At 38.8% G+C, this 21,162-nt stretch overlaps 1 pseudogene; it reads left to right on the forward strand.

Annotated features, from left to right (window-relative positions):
* Positions 1–377: 377 nt before the first annotated feature.
* LOC121422051 lies at positions 378–20,672 on the forward strand (annotated as a pseudogene).
* The last annotated feature ends 490 nt before the right edge of the window (positions 20,673–21,162 follow it).

Here is a 21,162-nt window from a genome sequence, read left to right on the forward strand (position 1 = left end):
TGCATAACTTTAAGGGATTGTTTTCAATGCTTCAAGAAGTAAAGGAGGGGGGGGGGGTGGCCCCCTCTCGATCGCCGCCGCTAGGGGGTTGTCAAAACTTTGTAATTCTCCGATTTTTTTAATGACATTTTCGGGTTTTTTGGGGGGGCATTTTCTGATCTCTGAGAATAAAATGATATTCTTTTCAGCTGGAATACCCGAGCAGGCATAAGTCCCAAGTATAAGTAGGAAAGGACAGAACCACATGAATTTGAGTGTGGTGTGTCAAACAAATTTTCTTTCTAACATTTGTAATAATACCGGGAATAAGACAATTTCCGTTTAAGAATTTGGCCATAAAATTTCGTTCGGCCGGCCAATCACATCTCTCGCTGCGCTGCGCAAGCGCGCCCTGTACTGGAATAGATGATGAATCTGTATTTGAGTCAGCAAGATTTGGAAGATTGTTATATTTGTTACTTTTCTTAGCTGTATACTTTTCATGATGTAAGTATACGAAATTAATCACGACGTATTTTTCTAGGCTTTGACTTACACACCCTTTTCCTAGGCTTAGAACATAGACTTCTATTTTAGTATTTGATCATCTATGACGTTGCTGTTATACCATCAGTAGCACGTAGTCCCGGGCGTGTTAAATGACGTCGGGCATCGTAAGGCTTATGATGTATAGTGAGTGATTGTATTATCGACCGGCCTTGTATTACCGAACGCGCGCATCATATGCGTCAGAAAATAATCAAATACGCTCAAACCTGTGCAACTTCCTTCCAAAGGGAACTTGAATAGAAGAAAGGGCCAAATCGTGGTTTTGGAAACCACTCATAGAGTTGTGTACGGGCATTTGTGTACAAAATGAATGGAGGTGGAAATAGGGAACCGTGCGTGCGACTGAATAAAGCGCTGCTGTATGAAGTGAACGGTGGTTACCTATATCACGATAATGCCGAAAAATGATGAAAAATTATCAAAAACACAATTTCGAAGTCTGTATATCCTCAAAACAATAAAATATGGTCAAAATAGCTCATCGGTGACTGTCACTTGTTGTTTTCCCACCTTTTCCCATAGAAAACACACGTTCGGTAATACGATACCTTTTCAAGTGACCAAAATATTTCACTTGCGAAGAGGGGTCCGATTGGAAGCTGATGTCGTAAAAATGAAAAATAATTTCGGCAAAATTTCTGCATATTTATATTTTGTAGGGCCTAGGTATTTGTGTATTTATGGTGAAAGTTTGGTGAATTTTATTGGAATAATGTGTTTGATATGATCAAATTCATGAAAAGTGTTCGGTAATACGATCCACTACCATACTTGTACTTTTTACTCACTCTAGCCTACTCTAGCCTAGGCGACACCGCAATACTTACCCGGGCCGTGTTAAGAAACTGGGACTCCACTCACGCGCATTTGGGCCGCCCTAGCTTAGAACTAAGCTTTGTTTCACGAAAAATTGAATATTCTTGATATAATTCAATAAATGTTACTAATTAGCCTACATTAGACTAGTACTGTCAAATCGGTATGGTGAGACTACCACATATCGACCACTCCTAGTACCAAATGAGGTCCAAACACACCTCTTTTGAAACCGACCACCTTGCGCGTGTTAAAATTATTGCGTATTACAAACGATACGCCCGGGAGACAGGAGAGTAGACGCAGTGTCTATAGAAAAGGTAAGAATCGATTTTACCATAATAGCTGCTTGCAAAGGCCTACGCCGTCACAAAAAAATCTTACCTTTTCAAAAAAAATTGGTGGGGGATGGATATTCCTCGAACGCATACCAATTTCTTATTTTTTCTGCTATTTTCATAATAAACTTTAAATAAAATCCAACATTGCACTACTTAATTTTTTCAAAGACAAAAAACAAAATTACATCTCGTCATCATCACCACTATCATTATCATCACCATCATCACCACAACCGTCATCACAACCATCATCATCACCAAGATAATTTTCATCATCATCATTGCCATCATCATCTTTCTTTTTTTTCCCTTTATTTTTTCCCCATCCCTTCTTTTTTTCTTCCAATATTCCTCCTTTTTTTTAGAGCGGCACACCGCCATGCTCCCTCACTGATTATCCGCCTCTATATGCTTGGTGTTGTATAAATTGGCGGATACCCCATAAAATGAAATAAAAGAGAAAATAAGGAAAGGGAAAAAGTAAGAAGAAAAAGAAGATGAGGAGAAGAAAAAAAGAAAGCCAAACAAATGAGACAAAACAATGTCAAAATTTCGTAATAAAGTCTTCTACGTCAGTTTAATAATGATGTTTTCATTAAAATGAGAACAAAAAAAGAATTGAAACCATAGGCGGCGGAAGCGGGGGGGACATGTCCCCCCCTAAAAAAAATCATCAACAACAAATTTAGGGGGGGACGGTCCCCCCCCTAAATTTGTTGTTGACTTTTTTTTTTTTTTTTGCTTGTCAATTTATTTCCCTATGTCCCCCCTAAATTTTTTGGGTTGTCCCCTCCTAAAATTTGGGGCTTCCACCACCATTGATTAAGACAATGAAGTAAAAAGGACTACATCATAGTGTAAAGAAATAGAGGGAAGCTCCGAGACAATAAAAAGGTTGAAAAAGAAAAAAATATGAAAACACAAAGCTCTCACAACATGAGCATAATAACAAATTGGGAATAAGCGAGGACAAGTAGCTGAGGGACCCCCCCCAACTCTCTCTCTCTAGTTATATATCTATCTATCCGACTCGATTATATAAGAGAAGAATTTACTAATCAAAATATTACGAGCAAAAAGCACGAGCTGATATTTTTTTTATAAATATTCAAAACTGATAGAGAGACGCAATCAAATTATTCGATTGCGACAAAATTGATGATCTGAGAATTTAGTGTTTTTAGGAATTCATTAAAAGCATAAAGTTGTATCTCAACATTAAAATATGGCAGGCGCAACGCATGAGCTAAAGCTTTATAGGCCTACACCAATAAAAAAATTGGACATTTTAAGTATTTTTGGTAATCATGAAAAAGATTGATATTTCATGAAAGAAAGCTCAAATCCCGAGGAGGAATATTTTTATGAATTGACTTTAAAAAAACTGTGGTAAGCCCCATTTAATATTTGATTATAAGTCGAATAAAACAGTAAAAGCTGAAAAACGTTCGCGTGATATTCGGCAAGCCCCCTCCCAAAAAAAATAACTAGAAAAGGGAAAGTCTTTTTGTCCATGTGATATTTAGCAACCCCCCCCAAAAAAATAAAAAATAAAAAAAAATAAAAAATTTGGCGAGCCCCCCCTAATTACCCCCCCCCCCAAAAAAAAAGGGAAAAAAGGTTTTAACAAGCAAAAAAAGGCTAAAAAGAGAAAGAAGAAACAAGAATATGAACGAAATATCCCCATTATAAATAATGCAGCATAAGGGAGGGGTCACATAACTAGTATGAACAACGTATTTAATTCCAAAATATTTACTATAAATCTCAATAGGGGGATCAGGCAGAAATGCTCACCCCCACCCCCCCCCCCCAATCCGCCACTGATTCCAATCAATAATGACATTTATCTGCAATATTGATACTTTGAAATCAAGATACTGAAGATTGATACGCTTTACATAAATTATGAACGTCTGACAAAAAATTAATCTACCGATCACCTGACCGATCAGCTGACCAGTTCGCGTATCACTTCGGAGTTGATCACTCGTCGCAGCTGTGTGGAACGCTCACCGAAAATCAACAAAAAGGGCCTGAAATGTATAAGTTTAATAGTAATTCATTTTAATTTCAACTCATTTTTTTAAGTATTAAATGTCTTCCCACCAAATGAAAGTCATATCGCATAACTCCAATTTGTATTAAGGTGTACATTTACCAAAGTCTTGGGTTTGAAATCAGAACTGAATTGTCTAACCCATAATTTGGGTAATGTCGCCTATGAGGTCCATACATGTTAATGTTTGGACCTCATTGGTACTAGGAGTTCTTTTACTAGACTATAGTATAAATTGAAAATAATTGATTTACTAACGTAAGGTTACTCTCAATGAAGCCAGGTCTTCCTTCTCATTCACCTACACGAAGGACGCCAAAACCTGAAACTTTCACCCCTGAGATTTCTACTTTCCTTCTAAAAAGTATTTAAAAGATCTAGATTGCATACAGGTCATGCAGGTAGCTTTTGTCTTGGCATTAATTGCCAAAAAACAGAGAAAATCAAGTTAAAAGGAACAAAAACAGTGACTTACCTCAGCTGTCACACAAAAGAAAGGTGATTTCCCCATAGATAAAGATACTTTTTTACTAATAAAGAAAAAACATAGGAGTTGGGAGCGTTATCTTAGAGATAAAACAGAAAGCAAGAAGAAGACTTATAACAGGCTTCGTAATAGGGTCAAAACAGCTACTAGACGACTCCAGAAAAACTATGAAAAAAATATCGCCAAGGCAGTTAAATTGAATCCAAAGAAATTTTGGCAATATGCGCATTTCAAAACAAAAATTAGAACTGGAGTGGCATCTCTTAGGAATCCACAAACAGCTGAACTTGTTGAGGGAGATCGCGATAAAGCAGACATTTTACTAAATTATTTTTCTACAGTTTATACCACTGAGTCTCCTGGTGATATTCCTACCCCTGCTCAATTGTGGTAAATGAAGATTGTGTTCTTTCTTTGCTTTCCAAACTTGATGTTTCTAAGTCTCCAGGGCCAGATGGGTTCCATCCTAGGACTTTACGTGAAGTACATGTAGCTCCAGCAATTGCTCTACCTTTGAGTATCATTTATAAGACCTCTTTACAGAAAGGTGTTGTTCCCTGTGACTGGAAATCTGCCAATGTGAGTGCTGTTTTTAAAAAAGGTGATAGATCGCTTCCATCAAATTATAGGCCGATAAGCCTCACATGTATAGCTTGTAAACTTTTGGAATCCATTTTACGCAATGAGATCCTTGATCATATGAATTCAAATGGACTTTTTAGTGATAGGCAGTATGGGTTTTTGCCTGCTCGTTCTACTATGCTGCAGTTTCTTAATGTCGTTGATGAGTGGTCTAAAGCTCTTGAAGAAAGGGGTACAATTGATGTAATTTATTTAGATTTTATGAAGGCCTTTGACAAGGTACCTCACCGTCGACTGCTTGAAAAGGTCCGTAGTTTTGGTATAAATGAACATGTGGTTAGTTGGATCGAGGCATTCCTTGTTGGAAGGAGACTGAGGGTGTGTGTGAATGGCGAGTTCTCAAGTTGGGGTCATGTAGAAAGCGTAATTCCGCAAGGGAGTGTCCTTGGCCCTGTTTAATTTTTGTTATACATCAATGATCTTCCAGACGTTGTTACTGAAAGTAATGTTTATCTTTTTGCTGATGATACCAAGCTATTCAAGTTTATAAGAGATCAGAATGATTGCAATTCACTCCAGAGAGATCTTGACCATCTGAAATGCTGGTCAGAAAAATGGCTGCTGCATTTCAACCCCAAGAAATGTAGTGTACTCTCTATTGGTAACACACAAGACCAGCAGGAAGCTTTTCCATACACTTTAATGAATGATGCGCTTGAACATGTCACCACCAAAAGGGACTTGGGTGTTGTAATTGATGATAAACTCAGCTTTGAAGAACACATGCAATCAAAAATAAACAAGGCCAACAGGCTTATGGGCTTGATCAGACGAACTTTTGTTTATCTTGACAAAAATAACTTTGCTCTGTTATATAAGTCGCTTGTCCGACCACAAGTTGAGTATGCCCATGCTGTGTGGAACCCTATACTGAAGAAACATATACATGCATTAGAGAACGTACAAAGAAGGGCAACAAAATTAGTCCCTGAATTAAGGAAGCTTTCCTATCCACAACGACTTAAACGGTTAAAAATCCCAACTCTGGCGTATCAAAGAGTTAGGGGTGATGATTGAAACATATAAACACTTTTTTATAGTTATGATCAATGTACAAAACTTAATCTAGAAGAAAAATATAGTGAACATACCAGGGGTCACAGTAAAAAATTGTTCATACCAAGGACAAAGACCCAAAAATATAGGAATTCTTTTTATGTTAGAATACGTAAGACATGGAACAGCCTAAGTACCGATGTTGTCACTGCCCCAAGTGTGCACAGTTTTGAAGCTGCCCTGGATAGATGCTGGAAAAATGAGCCAATAAAATATGACTACGAAAGCCCTGTTCCCGGAAGTGAGCCAGCCATCTTGAGGAGGAAAAACCTAGAACTGAATACAGAGGCATAACATGCCTACATTCAGAAACTTCCCTAGGTATCCCTAGGTAAATTCACTTCCCCGTTTTATCCGATCTTAAGTACATAAACATATGGCCATTGTCATTGAGTCCTCTGTACAGATCGCGCTAGAACTTCGGTCTCTGTACAGTGTATTTGGTGAGTGAAGCCAACAGAGTTCAGCTGAACAACCAACATAACAGACCGAAGCTTTTGGTCTTCTGTATACCTTACTCTTACCTTGGGCGAAGTTCGTGCAGGCTCCACTCCATTTCAATACACTACGCTCCACCTACCCGAACTTCGGGACGGTGAACTCGATATTCCGAGTGACAAAGGTGGGATCAAAAAGTGGTTTATTATAAAAATTTAAGAAAAAATGTATAATGAGAAAATATTCCACTGATTCTTGGAATATTTTCCCAAACTCTTACTCTTAGAATATTTCTGGTACTTTCTGAACCATCCAATTATAATATCTATGCTCTTTGGCCTGCGACCGCGACTAATCACATGCAATGCTTTGAAATCGGCCGTGCATAGTACATGTACGTGTGAGGAATTTGATACTGGCCCCAAATCACCACTTTTGAGGATAACCGGAGGATGGACACAGAGTGAAATAACGGTGAAGAGTAAGAAAATAAGCTATTTTTCTTTCTCATTATATTTTTTTCTTTGATTTTTACAATAAACCACTTTTTGATCCCAATTTTGTCACTCATAATATCCAATTGAGTTCACCATCCCAAAGTTCGGGTAGGTGGAGCGTAGTGTGAAGTGGAGTGGAGCCTGCACGAACTTCGCCCAAGTTAACCTTCCTCTACAACTTTGCAAAGTTTCGTGAAAATGACATGGGGTTTGAATAAAGTGCAGCACTTCCTAAGTTTGTTATTTAAATTTGAATTTTTTGAGGTTGGAAATTTGTTCTTCTTTCCTGTAATTTCTAAGAACTGACAGTGCTGTAAGACTTAAAGGTAAATGCTAGTTTTGGTAACGATATCAAAATGAGTTCGTACAGAATCCAATGAAATGACCACCAAAGTGTCTGTATGAATAAAACGCATGTGCCAAAGAATTCTGGAAGAAATTGTGTAATTGCTGAGATATCACCAAATAAGCACAGGAATCGGGTAGGGCGTCGGGCCCGACGCTCTCAGCAATAATTATACATTGTCCCACGTGTGCTTATCTGTGTTGGGGATCTTCGGTGGGAACATTTTTCAGCGTAGATTTCAAGATTTCACAAAGTTCAGTTAATGTAACTGTGCCAGATCTAGATCCTCGATGATATACTGACAATTAAGCCTTGTTTTACAGACTTTCTCATGAAATCAGTGTTTACTGCAACTACTGGAATTTCTCTTTAAAGATAAATTCCAGTTTTGGTAACAATCTCAAAATGACTTTTTACAGAATCTAATATAATGACCACCCAAGTGTCTGTTTGTATCAATAAAAAATATGTGCCAAAGGATTCTTGGAGAAATTGTGTAATTGCTGAGAAAGAAGCAAAATAAGTGCGGATTCGGTCACTTCCGTCGGGTCTTTATTCCAGCAATAATAATACACTGTCCCACGTGTGCCTATCTAAGTTGGTGATCTGCAGTGTGAACGTTTTTCAGCGTAGATTTCAAGATTTCACAAAGTTCAGTTTATGTACTGTACCAGATCTAGATCCTCGATGATATTCTGACAATTAAGCCTGGCTTTACAGACTTTCTCATGAAATCAGCGTTTACTGCATTTACTGGAATTTCTATTTAAATGAGCAAACAATTGAAAGCAATATAAATAGATTATCCATTTTAAGTATACATTTATTAATTATATTTCAAAATTTGATCAAATTTTCATGAATTTTGACTTTAAACTCATTGTGATTGTGGGGTCTAAAATTGTGAAATTCTTTTGAATGCGCAATTCTTAAGAACATCCATTTGGGTTAACTTTGAAGCTCTATAGCAAAAAATCAAGCACATGGACCCATGTTAATTTTTGCATACTTGGTATTTGGAATATTCAGGTGCTAAAGTATCTATATGCAAAGTATGATGAAAATGACATGGATTTTCCATGTTTGGGAGCAAGACTATGAAACCATTCGCATATGTTGCATAACTTCTTTTATTGAAATTGCAGATACGCATACGAGTAGACGAGCAGGGCAAATAAAACGCTAGAATCTGTTTTGGATAGTTGAAATTTCCACAAATTTGCATACCGGTATTAAATATACCTCATTGAAATGAACAAATCCCCATAAAAGTGAAAATAACTAAAAAGGAATTTAATGAGCAAATGAACAAATATGGCACCAGTAATTGTTTAATTAATAGTATCGGCAAGCAAAGGGTAAAAGAATATGGATGTTTGAAATATGGGTATCAGGGGTCTTAAAAAGTTGAACATTTACACTCATAAGATGTGAGCAATTCATCTCATTTTTAATGCCATTTTAGAATCGTGAAATTTCCTGTCAGTTGCAAAGTATAGGGCCTACATGTAACTACTTTTGAATGTGTAGGGATAGTACTGTATCTTCAAAGTTCCTTTTTATGCCCCTTTTTATACCAAAAAGTGTGCTATCATTGGATGTGGGTGACGTAAAACAAATGAGGTGAGATCAAGACCCATCGCCCCATATGCCTTGGCCCAAACTAAAACTGAATTTATTGAATGATTTTTATTTCTAATTAAAAAGAGATTTTGTGGGCTATGTCGTTAACTTTTCATTAAAGTGTAGGGACAGTGATTTTGCGTTTCTAAAAATTGCCTTTTCCGTTTCAGAAAATCTAAAATTTCGTTTCAGCATGTCTGAAGACGGAAATTCCGTTTCCCCATAGACTTTGTGTACAAGAAAAATTGACAATTCTGTTTACATAGAAAACAATACGCAACGAGTAGCGATGTCAAAATGGTAGCGCTGCTCAAAATTTGCATCTACCAATGTACTAACATCGTTTTAAAATTCATATTAATCGAAGAGATTCGAGCTCATAAAATAATAAGGGAAACATAATCAACATGAATATATTCTCACCTTTAATATTATTAGCATTATTTTATTGTTAAATGGGATTTTATTGCTGATTTGGGGACTTTTCGGACATCGTTTTGAGCAGTCGACGACTTCCGAATATCCGCCATTTTGGATTTGATGAATCACCGTGATCATTATATTATGACCGAACATAGAGGGCAGCAACACACGGCCGGATTCTGCCTTCTATGCGGACGTAAGTGTAAACTAATTTGGATACGATCGAGTGATGGAGAGGCTCGAGTGTAGTTACGATGATTGTTGTTGCAAAGTGAGATCGTGTTTTGTTGAGGATTTGGGATTAATTTCTGTTGCTTTTTTGTACATTTTGAGAAAAACATGTTCATTTGAAAAGCCACTTTCCGTTTCAAACAGCCGATTCCGTGAATTCCGTCCGTTTTCCGCAATCGCGGAAAATCACTGTCCCTAAAATTGCCTTACTGAAATATGCTCAAAATTATGTTTTTTAGCACACTGGTTAATGATACAAAATTTTCTTCATCACAACTGTTTTCTTTGCATTTCAGGTTCTTTGCAGTACTTATATGAGAGGCCGGTATCCAACTGACTCAAGATGGATGATATCTCCCTGATGGACACAACTTCGGATGATGAGCTTGACTTCAATACCCCTCTCTGGAAGCGCATCAATAGACGTCAAGTTTCATCATCGGGAAGTCCTAGAGATGGAAAGGACTTGTTATTTGCCAAGCCATTCTTTGAAGAGGCGCATGATAAGTTGAAGAAAGGGTTGACGACGTCAGGGTCTTCGGACGGGACAGCCTTTGGGGAACGTGGAAGTCCGCTCTCGGAAGTGACTAGCAACATCTCCTGGGGTCCTCTAAGTCCAACATTCCCTGGGAAGCCGACATTAGACAAAGGTAATCCATTTGCAAGGTCTGCAGATTGTAAAACAAGTGGTCCAGGTACCAGTAAAGCAGAATGCTTCAGGACACCTTATCAAGAAGAAAGTACTAAATATCCTGTTTCTGAAAAGGGGAAACTTGGCAAGACTAAACTGACATCAACGGACACTGCTTCAGAACGGTTACAAGCTCCTAGTCATCAGGTCAGTAAAGAACCACAATCATACATCTGTGGCAAGTTTGCGAAAGATGACCCAGACACTTCTGGAAGGCAGCACCTGCCCCTGGAGACGAGCAGCACTCTGTCTCCCAGTCCTTCCAAAGGAGGATGGAAAAAGATACATGTCAGTCCTACGGAAACGTCAAAGAAGTTGTTGAACTTGCCCATTTCTCCTTGGAGACACGTAGGGAAAGTCAGCCCAAAGCATGCCTCTCCAGGATCAAGTGTTCATATACACTGGGATAAGAACAAAAAGATGCAGTCTACCTCACTAGAGCCAAAAGGCAGTAGCAGATACAGTCCTAACAAACTTCGGACGCATTTTAGTCCAAGTTCCACTCTCAGGTCACCTTCAACCTTCAGTATTAGAAGTCCAATTTTGATCCCTGACACACCAAACCTGGAAAGTCAGGACAGAAAGCAAGATAGTGATGATGGAAACATAAGGAGTTCCTCTCCGAAATCTCAACTTGGCCATTCTGGAAACCGTGATAGGCTCAATGTTCTTTGAATGATCTCTTGTCAGAAGATGATGACTTTAAATTAGATCAGGACTTGCCGTCTACTTCATCAGCTCGTAGCCTGTTTTCATCCCGCTCACCACGTTCAAGTCATGATGTCATAAGTCCAAAGAAGACCGTGCACACTCCAACAAAGAAGGTGAAGGAAATTTGGATGCAAAAGCTGAAGGGCTCAGAAAGCAGTGAGAGAAAGGAAGCAAGACAAAGGGATCCGGTGTGGGACTTTGCTGACAAGTTTTCCTCTCCAGAAAAGTACTCTGACGATTCCTCAAAGACGTTTGATCACAGAAGACAAGGAGTGGGAGTGAATTCAAAAGAGGACAATTATTTCAACAAAGTAATTAGTCCTGAAAAAAAGGTGAGTAGAAAGTATCTGCGATCAGTGACAACAAGTGAAGATGATGACCTTCCTCTTATTTCATATGTTACAAAAAAGAACAGACAATCAGCTTGTGATAAATCACCTGCCGACTCTGGGAAACACATGCATGATCCATTGGCAACTTCTCCGTCAAGAACTTGGACAAGCCCTCCAAACAGGAGTTCATGGGCCTCTCCAACCCATTCTAAGAAGCCTCCGGTCATTTCTCCTTGGAGGCCACAGTCTGGTGTCAGCAGTGGGGTATCACACAGAAAGGACACTTTGAATAATGATGCGCAGACGGCTAAAGGTATCTCTAGCAGCAGTTCTATAGGTAGGGCTAATGATGATAAGAAGGATGGAATGGCACATCGTAGATCAGCAACAGGTAATGATGACAGAGGGAAAAGAAATGCCAAGGGTAAATTTGCTTCAGCAATGACGAAGAAGAAGCTGATGGCATCATTGTTTGCTGATTTTTCAAGCGATGAAGACGAGGATAACCATTTGTCCGCAGATAAGAAGCGGAAGAATGAGGATGGTGCCCATGGACTTGAGAGTGTGGAAGAAAGGACCAAACGGAGGAAAGTCAATTCACATAGTACTTCTGAAGACTTTGATGGTTCAAGCAATTCCAGGGATCAACAAAGAGTTGGACATCGCACAAGTTCAAAGAGAATTACAGACTGTAATCATTTATCAGATTCTAGTAAAAGTAGTTCAACAACTGTATCACCGTCCTATCCCAACCAAAAAAGCTTGTCAAGAACTTCAAAGAAAAATCTTATTCCTTCCACCAAAACATCAGGTCAATCATCTAGTGATGAGCTAGCTCAGTCCAGGTACTCAAAAGGTAGAGGTGAGAAAACAGAAAAAGGACAAAATGGCCCTTCTAGGAAAGAAGGCCGCCAGATAACCTCAAGTAAATTCCACACTTCTGATCCTTTGGATCTACCTTCGTCAAGCGGCATTTCAGAAGGTACGGTGAACACGGTGAAGGATGATTCTGACGATGAAGTAGTGGTTCTTGATTCTTATGCGTATGCCTCCTCACTGGTAGGAACCTATGGCAAGACAAGAAAGAGCCACAAAAAGAATGCAGCACATGACAAGAAGAAAGATGCCAGAGGTTCATCTAAAAGCTCTTCCAGGAGCAGCGCTACAGGTAGTCTTGCAGATGAGAGGAATACAGTCTCACCTTCCCTCTTGCGTCAACTCAACCAGATGGAGTCGGATGAAGCCATGGCGAGAAGACTGCAGGTAAGAATACCTACCATTTTTCAACATAAAGAAACCTGACTTCGGCTTCTTAAGCCCCCATCACACTTATTCAGAATCAGCTGGAACGAAACAAATATTTAAAAAAATCTAGAAATTTTTGAGAGGAACTTATTTATTCACCAAACTGGAGTTGAAATTCAGTAAATTGACCAGGTGAATCATCATACACTAGTCAAAATGAACGGCAATGGAGTCAGATTGATAATTCGTGCTACATTCTTGGACATTCTCGGCGCATTCTAAATATTCTGACTGCATTCTGAGTGCATTCAAAATATTTTTGTCATTTCTTTTGGTCGTCCGGAAGGTTTTGGTCATGTTCAAAACATTCAAACAGTGTTCGAAGTAGACTTAAATGACCAACTGGTGGTCAAACAATAGTCCTTTCATTCCGGCCAATTCTGCTTGATTCGAAATAAGTGTGATGGGGGCTTTAAGAAATAATTTCATCCCATACACTTATGTGTAGTATTTAGGTATCTATAAGACGCCTATTTACAAAATCGGGGTTTGCCTTGTAGTTTTAGCTTTTCATGCTCAATAATGGTTGTTTTCAGGGTTTATTAGTTCTTATACATGCACTTGTACACATGTTTCATCTTGGTTTAAGAATTTTTTAAATTGGCTGCTCACAAAGTTAAACAGTACCTTTAAAGTCGATCTTGACTTGCGAACAGCTTTATGAAACAGCCCCCCCCCCCCTCCCCGGTGTCTAGAATAGTACTTCAGGGCAAAGTTTGAAAATTTGTTTGTTGTATCATCTGCTTTTGGTACATTTGACTATTGTTAGGGCTACTCTCCATGATTATGAAGACTTTGTTACTCTTCAGCTTGGATGTGATGAAAAGAATATCTTTGAATGAATACATGAATCACCATCAAATCACAAATTATGCATGTCAGTGAATTTGATAACCACTTTCATGGTTTATCTCAATTGACGTTTTACTGCTTGTGTGCATTTTACAACCTTGAATAGGCTAATTGAGAAAATACCCTACTCTGGTTATGTTTTGCTTAAATGTCTATAGATGTCAGGCTACCTAATGGAATTATTTACAGCTGTGAATATTGCTAGTTCTGGAAGTTATTTTTGTTTGGAAAGATTAATGATATTTTTTGGTACACTTAATGTATGATATATGTCAAACAGAATTGTTAGGTATGTTGTGTTATGACCAAAATGTATTAATATCTATTTTTTTCAAAATTACATTTTATTGAAATAATTTACAGGAGGAGTATGATGCAGAAATGGCTCGGTCTGTCCAGCAGCACGGGCCGTCTAACAAATCAAGGGAAGATACACATCGAGCAGAATCGGCAGGTAAGCAATTAGCTGCAGAAGTAATTCATGCTACCGTTGGGTGAGGCACACGGAATTGGAAAGGATAGAGGTGTGTGGCCTCAAAATCTGAAACCATATTCTTAAGAATAGAAGTTGCTTATAAATTGAGGGGCTCAAGAAAGAACAAGTTAGATGGACCTCTACAAATAAATGGAGATACTTTGGAGCTGGAATTTAAAATGAAATGGGGTTCTTGAAAACTGACACATGAAATGAGGGGCTAACATGAAGTAATGGGGGAAATGAGATGATCAATGGGAAAACTCAAAGGCCTGTATTCTGAAGTCAGGTTTAACTAAGGCCATGGTCTAACTCTGCGCTACAATTATGGGAAGCTTAAATTGTAATTTTTTTTATTAAGTTGCATGTTTCTTATATATCTGTGCTCTTTCCTGATTCATCGATAGTGAAGACAGTCATCTGTTTATACTTCCTAGACAATTACAAATGATTTGAGAGCCAAATGAGCTGAAATATATCTCTACTGTTAGTGATTTATGTAACAATTGGCTGTCCATACTTGAATCACAACTTTAAACCTGGGTTTAAGTTGAACCCGACTTTAGAAACAGGCCAAAAAGTATATAAAATATGTACTTGGGAACAGTTAGCAAGGTGTAAAAAACGGGGTCTTAAGGCTGCACATGACCATACTTCCAGGTTTGATTACCCAGTACCATGGCATAGTTGCTCTTACTCTTACCTTGTAATCTCACTGTGGCTTGTGTCCTTCCATCAAGGCATCAATCCACATTTTGCCACTCTCCACCCAGGTGTTAAATGGGCACCCAGTGTGTGTTTCATAAAGCTGTTCTTGAGAGTGACTTAAAGAATGACCGGTGAACCTTACTTTGCACTAAATAATCACCAATGAACATATGGTGAATATCATTTACCACAAGGAAGGATCACCATCCGTTCTTAAAGTTGCTCGTAACTTGCGGAGAGCTAATTGATTGATTATGAATTTATTTCATTCGAAGCTTTATGAAAAGGCCCCCTGGTACTAAATGAAAGTTGCATAATTGCTCAGCATTGAGAATACTTCACATAAGTGGCTGGTATACTACACAGGGAGTGGAGGATGTGCATGACTTCTGTGCAGGTTTTATTTGAATCTGATGGCCAGGGTAAAAATAAATCTGTAAGCGCTTAGATACGTAGAGTGTACTTTTTATGCAACTTATGAATAACAGTATGTTGTTGTTGGTGTTATTAATGTTCTTACTATTGTTAGTAATAAAGATTCCCATAATCATTCAATGTTTCATTTTTTTTCTATCAGCTACCCATTCAGCCAGCGACAGAAGGGAAGCGGTGAACGAACCTGATGCTGGAACCTTCGCAAATTTCAATCCTCGTCATAACATCTCTATCGAAGTCTCCTCCGATGTACCCGTCCAGATCGGCAGCTTCAACTGGAACTACGATTTCCAGCCTGCATCATCGCTCCTAGACCTAGGCAGACCGGATCGCCCACCACCGTCTCATTCACCTCCTCCCCTGCCCAGGAGAGGGCGTCCTGACCATCGCCAACGACGTGGCAGTCGCTCGCGCAACTCCGACGCTCGTGTGGACGAGGGAATCCCTAACTTGGCAAACGTTAGAGGGCGCTTTTACGAAGACCATGGACTTGGCATGGAAATGTTATTAGATATGCATCACGACATGGGTTCACGCTGGATGCCGTACCCATATTTTGATGATGTGAGTGTTTGTACTTAATGGCCAGTATTCTAAAGTCAGGTTTGATTCAAACTATGGTCTTAATTTGTAGTTTAACTATGAATAACCAGTTGTGACATTAAGAGTAGAGAGTAGAGATGCAACGTATCAGCCCATATTACTCTCAAATCACCTTAACCCTATCTAGGCCGGGGTATTTTGGGAGTTCATATGGCCGGGGGGGGCCTCCCAGGCCCCCCTTAAGATCTCGGCCGTCGACTTCGCGATCACGCCGAAAACTGGCACGCAGGTTGTCTAGGATATAATCAACAAAAACTGTATAGTAATTTATTTCATGTGAATCGTTATTACGTAATTATGCTAATTTATGCGTAATCATACTTTTTCCTCTAACTCCATAAATAAAACTCCAAATGTTCTAATTTTTGGCATAGAAACTCTTTGTGATGTTCTTAGCAAGTGTACATGAAAAAATTGTGATATCAGATCAATTTCTTATGTATTATATTGTTTTTTGCAATTATGTATTTCTTTGTTTTTTGGACCTTTTGTTTTTCATTGTTTTTTCAATGAAATTCATTGGGGACTCTTCTAAGATCATAAACAGCATAAAATAAATACATTTAGGCCAGGAAAACTAAAAATAATCATACATAATGATTTTTGGTTGAAAACACAATTTACATTGACTTTGTACAGGAAATCATGTTTTGGAGCAATTTTTGGTCTGACATGCACTTACATAACGTTGCGTAACTTCGGAATCGTGTACCCGGTTGATGCAAAATTGGTAGCCAAAGTTGCGTAAGACTAGAAAGTAAAAAGTAAGCGAGCAGCGCGGTCAAAAAATTTTGCACGGCGAAAATATTGCGGGACTCGGTGAGGGGGGCCTCCGAGGCCCCCCCCCCCGGCCTAGATATGGTTAAAGGTCAAGTCCACCTCAGAAAAATGTTAATTTGAATCAATAGAGAAAGTTATGACATTTCAAAGTTTCGCTTATTTTCAACAAAATAGTTATATGAACAAGCCAGTTGTACATCCAAATGAGAGAGTCGATGATGTCATTCACTCACTATTTCTTTTGTTTTTTATTGTTTGAATTATTCGATATTTCAATTTTTACGAATTTGATGATTAGGACCTACTTGCCTGAAGCACAAAATGTTTAAAAGAATGGAATTCTACATGTTCAGAGAGGAATGAAACTTCATTTCACATGACAATGACGAGAAAATCAAAATATTTCATATAACAAAATACAAAAGAAAGTGAGTGAGTGATGTCATCAGTTCCCTCATTTGCATACCGACCAAGATGTGCATATAACTTTTTGGTGAAATAAGCAAAACTTTAAAATGTCATATTTTACATTCAATTTTGATGAAATTTTCAGTGTTATGCTCGTTGAATTTTCTCTTTTTATTCAAATCAAGTTTTTGTTGGGGTAGACTTGTCCTTTAACTGTCTAAGATTATATTATCTATTATATTTTCATGTTTATTCATTTGAACTGCCCTTTTTATTATTTTCCATTTGTGGTGTATGTGCCCTATGGTAGAATGGTGTTGCCATTAAAATATCAGTTTGTAGCCCGATTCAGTTTTAGTTTAGTGATGGTCATTCCTCTTTTCAGATTAACCCTCCACCGAGGCCTGGTCGACAGCGAGTACGGGGTGGAGGTCGAGCACGAGGTCGAAGGAGAGTTATGGGCGGTGATCACAACAATGGCAATGACTATGATGTAAGTTTCAATGTTTTCAGCCCATTGTCCTGGACTTGGGCTTTTCTTACACTCATACCAGATTTTCCTCCTTCTTTTAAGGCATTTCTGAGATGATTTCAGATATATCATTAAGATGAGTCATTGTATAAGGAACTATTTCCCATATTTAACTCAATTTGGCCATAAATTGGACTTGGGCCGTTTTTATAATTCAGATACTCAATTGACAGACTTATAATTGATTCTTGGACCCAAATTTGACTTGAATATGATCGCAAGTTTCTTGCAACACCCTATTTAAACATGCTTAACACCCTCCCGAATTGTTTAGAAATAGGATTAGATAATCCTATTTCTAAACAATGAAATTACCACTTTTCTTCACTGCAATACAGGCCCTCCTCCAGCTCGCGGAAAATCTTGGACCGGCCGTTGACAAGCGGCTCAACCAGGCCTCGATAGACAGGCTTCCAACCTTCAAATTTGCCAAGGACCAGCACTCGGGCTCTCAGGAGGAGAACTCCTGTCCCATCTGTATGGATGATTACGAGGAAGGGGCGGAGCTCCGCAGGCTGCCTTGTTTCCATGGCTACCATAAGAATTGCATCGACATGTGGTTGAAGGTAAGCTTTGGTAGAAAGCCACCTCATTCAAAAAAAAAAATCAAACCATACACTGCAAAAATGCTGTTGTGAATTGAACACCAGCCCGGTATCTATATCGGAAAACACCAAAGGGTTGAGACAGCACCATACTGGCATTAGGCTAACACCAGATAGGCATTTAAGCCACACCAAATAGTGTTAGAACACGATCAGTTTGATTCTAAACTGGTTATGTTTACAAGACTTCTCTGGTGTTTTCTGATATAGATCACAGGCTGGTGTTAAACTTACATGTAACCATGTATTTTTGCAGCGTAGAAATAAAACCAGAGTGAGCAAACATTCAGCTGGAGAGGGTTTCGTAAAGAGCTTTGTCAGTGGTTTTCCCTCTCAGCCAATTCAGTGCAAGGATTTTAGTAGCTTGTTGTTTCATGAAATGCTCCCCTGGTGAAAGACCGTGAAGCAAGTTTGTGGGTGCAGATCTTTGGTTTGTTGACACCAGGGCTGCACAATATGATGGTGTCAATAATACTGCCATGATTTTGAAACTTAGTAGACAATATTGGGTCCATTTCTGATGAAAATGATGACTACAATTTGCAGTTGGCTATTATTATTGTTATTGTGGAGGCGCGATAGCTCTGCTGGTAGAGCGGGGGTTTGAATTTCGGTGACACAGGTTCACTTGGTGTACTAGTGATCTTTGGTAAGGCATTAATCTTGATTACCAGGTCCCTTGACGAGGACCTTTATAAGCCATTAGTCCTCTGGTTGTTTGCTTACAAGCATTCATGCTTTGCTAGCAATCAGGTAAAATACCACCATTACCTGTAATTCATGAGCGAATATTCAAACTGTTGTAAAATTTTTAATTGATTCCTTTGTGTAATGATTATATTATATTGGATGGCTCAGAATGGGATACCAGGGGCGGTATTCTGAACATTGTCTTATCTCCATATTTTATCTTTTCTCAGAGATATGACAAAATCGGTATACTGGTGGATGTCATTACTTTTATCACAAAAATTGTCATAAATGTTGTCTCTTCTCTTTAGCGCGCACCAAAAATACGCGGCTTTAAATGCGCATAATCCTTTTATACAAGCAAAAGATATGAAAAAAGTTATGACAGGGGGTTGCAGTCATAAATTTTGTCATATCTTTTAGTACCAAATATCCCGATAACCTGCCGACTGAATATCAAGCATATAATGATATTATTTAGATTAGATTGTGGTACTAGTTTCACTCATCATCCACGACAATTTTAAAAATTATTTTTTCAAGCTAAAATTAGTTAGGCCCTGCATTAATTCCTCCTCTTTTCTCTGTTTTTCCTTTGTTTTTTAATTCTCCTCTAAAATCCTTCACAGCTCCCTATCTCTATTTGTAATCAAGCGCATCAGTATCGCGTATTGGGCGATTCCCACAACTATATTGGGGATACGCCCTACCTGTCACGGTGCCTTCCTATTGGCTAGAAGGGTACCCACTGGGAACTAACGGTGATTTTGTTATACCTTGAAATTAAGCCATCCAATGTAATTATCGTTTATCCCACCTCCCCCCCCCCAAAAAAAAAGAAAATTGATGGAACAACTCATATCACTTTTCACATTGTGGCATCATCACTTAATGAGGATCAATTTTGTCATTAACATGCGACTTAAGTGTGGTTCATTATGATGTCATTGTACTCTATGCTGCTCATCACATTGCTTTCATTGTTGTATGTGTTGCATATGTCACACACAGGCACATGCGCACTAAACTATTGAATACGCTTCCATAATAAATAGCAATTTTTGCACAGGAACCTATGTATATTCGTTGGATTTTGGTCCTTTTTAGGGATGCGCTCTGATACTGCACGGGCAATTGATGCAGACCAAGAGTATGTGTTTTTAATGCATCACTAAAATTATCAGCCACTCTTGGTCAATAGTAAATCATTGGTTATTTGTTGCTATCTTCCCTTGCAGAAAAATCAAGATCCAGTGTGTCCAATATGCAGAGTAGAAGTGAAGATCGAGTAGAGATGGACAACAACTGACAGCCCCATCATAGAGCTAGCAGCAGTGTACGAATAAATCCATGTGGTGATTTACCTACCTGTTACCTATCCCCCAGATGCCCAGGGCCTCCACGGAAGGTCTCCACCCTGGCCTATCAGAGGCCGCAGATTTGGCTTCTGCCCACGACATACATCCACCCAGGGTCCTTTTTATTTCCACTGATAGCCGCCAAGTTGCTTTGGGCCTGCCCCTTTTCCTCTTCCTTCTGGTGCCCAGGTCAATGCTGTGTAGCAGATGCTTCAAGGTCCCCCCCCCCTGTCTCCGCTTAATGTCTGCCCGATGAATTCTTGGGAGACTTAACATGTGGTGATTACTAGTATGTATGTGTTTTTTAATATAGGATGATAATAGTTTCACCTTTTGATACTCCCTTTATATACATGTACATCTTATTTGAAACGGCACCAAAATGGATTAGGGAGAACTTGACAGGGTCATATAACCCTTAATCCTATTATCTTGGCTGTAAGTCATTTTGACCCCTTCCCTGACCCCCACCCCTCATCAATCTGCTCGGTTCAGGAATTTAAGCTGGAGACCTATATAAAGTGCATAACCTTTGAGGTATTGGATAGTGGGGGCTGTGCTTTGGTTCAAATTCTTCTAAAAGCACCAAATTGGCTTAGATGCCAACTATGACATATTATTTTGATAATGAAGGAGGCCCTCTGGGTTTGAACATTTTGGCCTAATCCAAAATGGCTGCCAGGTGAAGTGGTGGAAAACTCATATTTTTTATTTAAAAAGCTTTAGAAAGGTAGAATAATATAATTTTGTGTGCCTAGGGGGTTTATAGCTTTGCTATGCTCCTAAGAATTTAAGAATAAATGGGTTATTTCATGGAGTCAGGGCAATGAAATCAAGGATGTTTATGCTGACATTATTCATAATGTCATGATGAATATTTATATAGATGTTGTTTTGCATTGATGTGCCAGGTTAATGTGACTTTGCCCCAATAATCATTCATTTTAAGGTTTCATACATGTTCCATACAGGCTTCGGCCTCCCCCCTCCTATTTTTCTAAAACCCTGTACAAAAATGTAAAAATGGCCACTTGTGATTTTTTGCCTGGTCAGCGCCCCCCCCCCCCCTACTTTCAGAACCGTTCCACAACCTGTATTACTGACATAGCAACTTTGCATTTCCGTTGAATTAAATGACCATTAAATTGAAGATGATGATCCACGGCATT

This window comes from Lytechinus variegatus, chromosome 9 (assembly GCF_018143015.1).
Source record: "Lytechinus variegatus isolate NC3 chromosome 9, Lvar_3.0, whole genome shotgun sequence".
NCBI classification, from domain to species: domain Eukaryota; kingdom Metazoa; phylum Echinodermata; class Echinoidea; order Temnopleuroida; family Toxopneustidae; genus Lytechinus; species Lytechinus variegatus.